This window comes from Tiliqua scincoides, chromosome 2 (genome assembly GCF_035046505.1).
Source record: "Tiliqua scincoides isolate rTilSci1 chromosome 2, rTilSci1.hap2, whole genome shotgun sequence".
NCBI lineage: Eukaryota > Metazoa > Chordata > Lepidosauria > Squamata > Scincidae > Tiliqua > Tiliqua scincoides.
Genome location: NC_089822.1, coordinates 60,189,261 through 60,198,351, shown reverse-complemented (window position 1 = coordinate 60,198,351; position 9,091 = coordinate 60,189,261).

Below are 9,091 nucleotides of genomic sequence, written 5' to 3'. Positions count from 1 at the left end.
TGACTGTAAATCTTGTTCTCATAAGGCAAATGTAGTGATGTGTTTAAAACTGTGAAGAAATTTTCTTCAGTTTTATAATTAAAATTATTTTAACAATGAGCCATTTATGCTGATATATATCTTGCTTCCGTAAGCAGATATGCTTCTTAGGCAACATGTGCCAACTAGGAAACTTAAAACATCCCTTTAAAACTGGTTAGAATTGTTTGGCCACAGAACAGCCTTAACTTCCCAAATCAGAATAAATAACATTGAAGGAAGTAATGCTAGCATGAAGAGCAACCTGAAAAAATATTTTTGTTATCCACTGCATATACACTTCTAGCACTAGTTCAGAAGGATCTTCTGGAATGTTGGTGCGTGCTTTTAGCAATGAGTGCTTTTGTTCAGAGTACTGATATGAAAACTATTGGATGTATTTTAATCTACAACTTGTCCTTCAAAGGCTATCAAGTTCTTGTATATAAAGTGTACCCACTTTCCCTTCAGCACTACAAAATGAGGCACAATGGTTAAGGGGTGATTTTGTGGAGGGGCCACAGCTCACAAATGATCCAGGATCTACAGCTTTGGAGTGAGACTTTACTGCCTGAAACAACTGGAGTCACTACTAGTCAGCAGTACTGTACCGTTGGTCCATCAAACTTATGGCAGTATCTTGCACTACATCAAATGGAGCCTGATAAACATGGAAGAGAGCCCAGATAATTTTGCTAGTTTACTTCATTTACTACTAGTTTACTTCATGTACTACATGCACATCTACTAACAAGCAACTGCATTTACAAGATGAGATTGTCAGTGAACTACCCTTACTTATACAATGAGCAAGAGTTTTAAAGACAGTTGGGGTCAGTTACACACTAGTAACTAATGTGCAACAAATCACTAGAATGACCCCCTCCTGCCTGTCATACACCAAGGAAGAGGAAAGGCTCCCTTTCCACATTGGCCTCTCCCCTTTCTGTTGCATTGATACTTCAGCCCTACATGTATAAGCTCATGCAGTGTTTCTCAAACTGTGGGTCGGGACCCACTAGGTGGGTCGTGAGCCAATTTCAGGTGGGTCCCTGTAGTAAATATATGCACAGGTGCTGGGCTTAGCCTTGGTATTTGACAACAAACACAGCAGAGCATACTCTGCGTTTGCGCAGAGCCCACTCTGCCATCAGCCTTGAAACATGTTGAGTGTCTAAAGCCCAGTGCGATGGTATTTTAGAAAAGCGCCTCTTATCAAATGTTGTGGTTAGCTAGAGCTAGCTGGTTCTCTAGCAGTGTAATCTTTGTAACCTTTAGTAAGCCTCGTTGTATTGCAACACATGTTTAAGAATGAATAAAGCTTAGTAGAGGCGGGGCGAGATCTCAGATTTGTTCCAGCTTCAAGCCTCCCTGCATCAACCCTCTGAATGTCTGCTGGCTCTCATTCATTTGCTCTGCCCCTCGCAGTTTCAGCTCCACTCTCAACCCTCAGAGTGCTTCTGCTTTTTGCACTCTCCCATCAAGCCTTGTGTACTTCCCAAGCAGTGTCAAACTGCTACAGGTCCACATTCATTTCAATATTTTATATATTAGACTTGATGCTACCATGGTATGTGACTGCCTCTGGGGAAATGTTACAGCTCTACTTTTAACAGGCTACTATGTATATGGTTTTAACAATGATAGTGAATGGGACTTACTCCTGGGTAAATGTGGGCAGGATTGCAGCCTAGGATTGTTAAAAATTTTCCTGCTTGATGATGTCACTTCCAGTCATAAGATCACTTCCGGTGGGTCCTGACAGATTTTCATTCTAAAAAAGTGGGTCCCAATGCTAAACATCTGAGAACCACTGAGCTAATGTACAGTTTACAAGGTTAGCTTAATGCTACACAGATTATGTAGGCTAAATTAGTCCTCAAAACACAATTGACACATGGGTAAAAAAAAAAAAGCCATGTCAGTAAAAATCTCCAGTTGGTGGGTTTCCTTTTTTAAAACCATAAAGGACCTTGGAAAAATCACGTGACAACATCCCACTAAAATTCTAAACTGCCTAGCTGGTGCATCTGTCTTAAGGTTGGGAAAAACAGTTGGAACATGGGGGGCGGAGAATGGGCATGTTAAATGAAACTGCCGAACAGGAGTCCAGGATTAGAAATTGATAGTCAGTTCCCAAAGATTCAGTCCTATCAGCAAGGTATATTTTGAATTGGCTAAGCTAACAGGTATGTGGCTGTGGGATTAGGGTTCATATACTGTGGTAGTCTGATTTATGACTTGATTTCTCCTTAAAACAACAGATGTTCACAGAAGCAATATGGGGAGTCCAGCATGCTGCTTTTGCACACTTCTAGCTCATGTTTGAAAAGAAACGATAAATTTTCTGTCCTTGCATCCAGAGAAATTGATTCTTTCTTCTTCCTCCTCCCCCCCCCCCCCGCCAATTTTGGTTGTTTTTCAGACTGGCTTATAACAACAAAATGAGCAAAGAAACAGGTTTGATTTTCTCTTTTCATACAACTCTGCTGTTCTGCCTAGAGCAGCGATTTTCAGTCATGTACGTAGAACATTGTTGTGCCACAAATGGTACCCAGGTGTGCCACTGGAGTTTGGGGAGGGTCATTTATTAGTAGGGCCCCTGGGAAACGTGAGCCCCCTACTCACAGCATGCTTTGTCAAAAAACCGATGGTGTGCCTTGACCATTTTTGCACCTTGTTGGCATGCTGTGATATGAGAGAGAGAGATGTGAAAATTCAGAGAGAGAGAGAGAGAGAGAGAGAGAGAGATGTTTCACACCATGAAAACAAAAGGGCTTTAATTGTCTCAATAGATACATAATGTATAAATATTCAGTTTTTCCAAAACCTGCCACTCAAGGTGGTAAAAAGAACTTGGAAGCAAATAGTCACTGAAAATGAACTATTTCAAAAAAAATACAAAATGCTTTAATTGTCATATAAAAACACTGGATCAAATCAACTTCTTTTTGCCAGGCTTTTGAAGTGTTTTTGTGTTAGCATTCTATCAGTTTGCATTTCTAGGTTATTGTTTTTGTTTTGCCTTCTCAAGAGGCAAGCTCTGGTTGTCATTGCAACATGAACACACTTTCCCCTAGATTCTCTGTTTCTGCTTAAATACTTTTCCTATGTGTAAAGCATTTGTGTAGTCTCTTCATATTTGCCCCCAATTTTTTTGTTCAGCATGTTTGTTAGATCTAATGGCAAATGGTGACTAAGGACATTTTATATAGGTTAATTTTATTTAGGTAAAGTATTCTGGAAGCTGAAGAGAAGTAATAATTGCCTTAATTATTTAGTGGGCTTTATTTCTTGAGTCAATGAATTCAGCTGACTTTGGTATTGATTTCCCTTTTATCTAGCACGTTCTGTGATACTAACTTGTTTCTGTACTATTTTATCAGAAGGAAATCCCTTATCTCAGCATGTGGGAAACAGACAAGGATGTCAACAAAACGGCACTTGAGAGAGATTTGTAAAAGCAGATTATTCCATCAAAGATTAATTGTAATTACTGCCCCTTTTGAAAATGCTTATGGATTTTGTCTCCTTTTAGTTGAATACCTGGAAAGTTATGGATCATTCCTACCTTGTCTAAAACAAACACACTTTCTAAATAGTGCAACAAATGAAACAAGTTATTGCACCAAATGTACAACTATTAGTTTATTTTTCAGTGACTAAAGCAAGTTTAATTTGGGAAGGCTTCGATGTTGGTTCATCTTTCCACTTGTGCACCTAAAGCACATTGTTTGTAACATAAAAAACCTACTAAGCCTTTGGTGCAGAGCCCATTCATGCAAAAGCTTTCCCCAGTGCATATATATAAAATAAATTATTTTACCATGTAAAGTCATTTGAACAACTTTAGTTGAAAGAGGATATATATTATAAGAATATTATATATTAATAATGTGACTAGTGTGCACCATGATATAGTGCACAACCCAAAGAGTGGAAGGTGCCCTTGGAAAAAATGACACAGATTGCACAAGCTGTAGAGCAGTGTTATCCAAACTTTTTGATCGCAACCCTAAATTCAGTTTTTTCTCTCAATCCAGTGACCCATGAAGATGGTACATGCACTGGTTTGCCAGGGTGTCTTCACCCTTTCAGTAGCCCTTCCCTCCGCCTTTCTCTGCTGTTTCCTGTCTGTCCCATAGTAGTCCCTTGTCCTTTCTTTCCCTCAGCCCCTGGCAATCAACTCTCCCAGGTTCTCCTCTGCCCCCCTTCCCCTTCTGCTGCCCAGATTCCTTTTCTTGTATCTCTTCTGGACTAAACCCAATCCCTCTGATCTCCTTTGTCTCTGCTTCTCCCTGTTCCCCTATGCCAGGTCTCAAGAACCAGTCCTTTCCTCCACCATCTTCTCCTTTCTCCATATCTGCTGCACCTTCTCTCTCCTGCCTTGTTCGTTCTCCCAACTCTCCACCCTCTGTTCTCTTGCCACCCTCCCTCCCTCTCCTGGTCCCCCTTTGATACCTGTTTCCTTGCGTCCACCCCCCACCATCTTCCTTCCCAAGACCGATACCAGTCTCTTGCAATTGGTCTTCTAAGATCAGCCTTACCCAGCTCATCAAAGCTTATTGCTGTGGTCAGCACCACCCCAGCCAATCTCAAGTTGTCTGCACTCAGTGTTGTGGAAGATAGCCACACCTTTCCTCGACCAGTGGGAACATCCACATGGCCTTGGTCTTGGAAAATACTGCTGTAGAACTTCCAGTTACTCCTCTTAGCTAAAGTAAAGGGTAGTCTCCCAGCAACAGAAGTTCCTGCACCCGGTGGAAAGTGTAGACAAATGATTCCCTGAAATGTGCACAATTCCAGAACAAATGTTAATATTTTTTCCCACATTTAGGAAGTCATCAGAAAGAAATGCCCACTTCAACTTAAATCCTGGGATTTATGCATGGTTTGCAATTCCTTATCGGAAGCTGGCTTGAAATGTAGTTTTCTTCCTTTCTCACAATATATTGAAAGCAGGGGTCTTCCAATGAAAATGTTTTGTGAGAAAAATCAGTGGCAGACAAAAAGAGGTACTATTCACACAGTGCATAACTGGTCTGTGGAATTTATTGCCCCAAGGTGTGTGGATGGCCACTCACCTGGATGACTGTAAAAAGGGGATTAGACTAACGGAGGAGAGGCCTATCCATGGCTTGATAGCTATGCACTACTCCAGATTCAGTGGCAGTGTGCCTCTGAACACTTGTTGCAGGGGAGCAAGGGGGAGAGAGAAGTATGCCTTTATCTCCTGCTTGTGGGAATCAGGATGCTGGGATAGAGGGGCCTTTGACCTGATCCAGCAGGGCTTTTCTTACATTGTAGAAGCAGACGTTTGGCAATCACCAAGCATTCACCAGCTTTCCAACAGGCAATGTCACCTCGGTCTCGTGCTAAAGCTAATTTGCTTCCAAGAGAAAGGATCAGGAACTCTGTATAAATAGCAGCATGATGATAAACCTCAGAGAGGCTTATAGAACTACCTCCAGGCCAAAAACAAACAAAAAGGCTTTAAAGAAACAGCACAGAGCCTTTTTGCAATGGACAAAAGAGCCATATCTCCAAAATGGTGCAGCCTTTTCTCTGTGCAATATGGGTACCTTTCAAGATCATGCCAAATATCCCTAGAGGCCAATGGGTTTTCTACGGAAATGAAATTGGGTCAATAGGTACAACAGTTGAAAACTACAGCATTAAAAATTCAGGTTATCCATTGGTGTTTTCAACAGAGCAACAGCTTTAAATGTATGGAGATGAGCAATTTTTAATATATTTGATTCACATGGGATACTGAATCTTTTGCAACAGGACCACTGATGTCTGTTATGTAGGCTATATCATGCAAGATTAAAAGCATCAGTAGTCAAAGTATGCTTATCTGGTTCTCAAAGTTATAGTTCAGAAGTTTTCCCTTGGAAAATCTGCTTGACTGTGGTTATCATAATTAAGACTATTAGATTCCGATGAGACACATTTGTCACCGTCCCCAGCTGTCGTCATCCCTGTCAACTTTTCTGAAGTGGTTTGATTGGCTCTCCGAAACAGAGCACAGGCCTGTATTGTTCACTTTTCCTGCGAAAGAAACAGAATATGTGTCACGGCATTTACACTATTACTAGATATTTTCAGTTAAACATAGAGACCCCAATGTTCTATATGTCAACAGGTGGTGGTAGCTTTGGGAATCTTGTATGCTAAATAAAATAATGTCCTCTGTATTTTACATAACTACTGCTCAGAAGCCAGGTTTATGTGCAAGCAATTGCATAGGTCCCCATTCAGAATTTCCCATTCATGTGTAAAAAGGAGAAAAAGACCCAAATCCCATCCAATTTTCCAGCACTGACACAGCTGTGCCAGTGGGGCATGTGCCATTATCCTGCACTTGGGTGGCAGTCATGGAGGCCTCCTTGAGGTAAGGGTTTGTTCCCTTACCTTGGTGCTGGAAAGTTGGTTAGGACTGCACCCATAAAGTGCAAAGCAAATGCTTTGTTTACTGCAGTTCCTTTTTATTTAACTTGAGGAACTGTGGTTTGTCCAAATATAGTGGCTAACAGACTGTGCTACACATCAGGAAGTCCTGGGTTCAAATCCTACTTCTGCCATGATCTTACTAGGTGGCATTAACCCATTTCTGTCCAGCCCACAGGTGCACTCATTTGATCCCTGTTGCATATATGCAATGTTGAAATGGCTTAAGCAAGTCATTCTGTGTGAACCCCCAGCTCATCTGCAATTTGGGGATAGTACTGCCTTAAGAGAGTTGTCGCAAGGATTACCTCAAGATGATCATGTGAAGTGCTATACAAATGCTAAGTATGATTATAGCTTGCTCTTGGTTTGTTTTTGACTACCCATAGTTTGAAAACCCAACATCCCCCAACTTAACAAAAGGTTCATAATTGGGAAATGTGCCCCCTCCCTGCCTTCCTTCACCCTAGAATGCCTACCCGCCACTCAGTGGTGTACTCACTGCCATGGATTCCAGCTGCTTGTCCCTCTAGGGCAGAGGCCCAGCACTGCCTGGTGCTGGCCTCTCCGCCATCACCTCTTCTTTCCCAGCCATCACCTCTTCTTTTCCAGCCACCACAATGTGCCTTACAGCACATTTGTAACTGCCCCTGCATTGGATTGGGCTGTCAATCAGACTAATGGCTGGCCTTTTTTTTTTTTTCCTCCGAAGGGACCATTGCTTCTTTGTCCCAGTGGCCCTGGAGAGATCTTCGGGAGATCTTGGAACATAACACCAGGAGGAGCTTGCTGCAGCAGGAGCTTACTGTTCCATTTTGTGTATCATTTCTGGTTGGTGGCTTCTTCTTCTCCACCCTCTCCACAATACACTTAAGTCCTTAGCATACATACCCATTCCATTCTGGAGATCTGTGCTGAAGTCTGAATGTATATAGTTCAAAACAGTGGGCTCTTGCTGGCTATGTACTATAACAGCACAAAAGCAACACAAAGGATGTACCACACCTGTGTAAAATGCCAACTTTGGGAACTCTTGCTTAAAAAATGGTATATAAATACACTGGCCCTTTGATTTGCGGATGTCTGACTTACAGGCATTCAATGCATGGATGACATCCATACATTGGATACCTGTAAGTCAGACATCTGTAAATCAAGGGGCCAGTATATTTATATACCATTTTTAAATAAGCATTCCCAAAGTAGTTTACATAGCTGATGATTATTCATATCATAAAGTGGTTCCCTGGCCCAAAAAGTCTTCCTCTTTTTTTTTTTTTTTTTTTTTTTAAGTCCAAATAAAGGTGTTTCTGGGTTGTGGCTTTCTAATTTATTATGGATTAAGAATTGTTATGACTGAAATTTAGGACCAGCCCAAGACTTCCCAGAGCCTGAAGCAGCAAACTAAATGCTGACCCCTGCCCTTACCTGGTGCTGGGCCAGCCTTCTACTCCCTAAATGGGAAAAGGATGTCCAGAAGAGCAAGTTACACGGAGAATGGGGAGGGGCAGAATATTAGAGGTGTTCATCTGTCCCAAGCTAGGAAGTGGAAGGAGGAGCAGTGGAGGTGTGTGGTGGGTTGATGGAGACCAGTGTGCCCCTTCTACCGGCTGCCTGAGGCAACGGTCTCAGGCAGCCTCTGGGGACAGGACAGCGTGTCCTGTCCACATGTGTTTTGAGAAATTGCCAGTTCCACCTTAAAATCATTACAAACTGACATCTGGGGTGTTTCCATTGTGCCCAGAAACATCTCTTTCCTCCTCCTCGCCTCTGTTTCCTTTTCCTCGCTTAGTTTCCATTCTGAAGAGATCTGGTGAACTGCCATTTTGGGCCCAATCCTATCCAAGTGCCAATGCAGCCGCAATGTAGTTCTGAGGTAAGGGAACAAAAGCTGCCCGACCTTGAGGTGGTCTCCATGACTGCCTCTCCCTGCAGAATGAAGTGTGCACAGTTGGCACATTGGCATCAGTGCTGGAAAGTTGGATAGGATGGGACCCTCAGTGTGCATGGGAAAGAAAAAAACTGTTCTGGCTGCAATGCCAAGCAGAGCATCCAAGACTCCTCAGCAAGGACCTCTGAGAGGAATTTTATCAGGGGGTGCCAAGTTTCTTTTGGGACCCTTCCCAAAGGGGAAAGTGAAACAGGGTGGTGACAGCCAGAACAGTCTTTAGAGCCCAGGTCCACATTAAACGGCTTTAATGGCTTCCTGATGCAGAGCCCAGGTCTACCCATCCATCAGCCGCTAGATACAGTAATACAGAAAAACAGACACACTCCTGAGTCTCTCTAAAATCTTTTAAAGATAGGAAATCGTTGCAGAAAATTAGTATATTTAGTCTCACCCTAGAGTGGAAAGTGTCCTGGGTGAACCAAAACTTACTTCTGCAGCTGTGCCCCTGCCATTCCTCCATGGCAAGTCAATCTACAAGCCAAAGAGTTACTGTAGCAGGCCAGTTTCCTCCTGGATTTGACACTGTGTTGGGGAGTGTCATATATGCATTCCTTGGCTTGGTGCATATACTTATGGCAGCAGCCACTACCGTACCCACAGCATCCCATATGGACAGCGAGTCAGGGTGAGATAAGAAAATGGAAGATCCCAGGAAATTTCTGGGACACC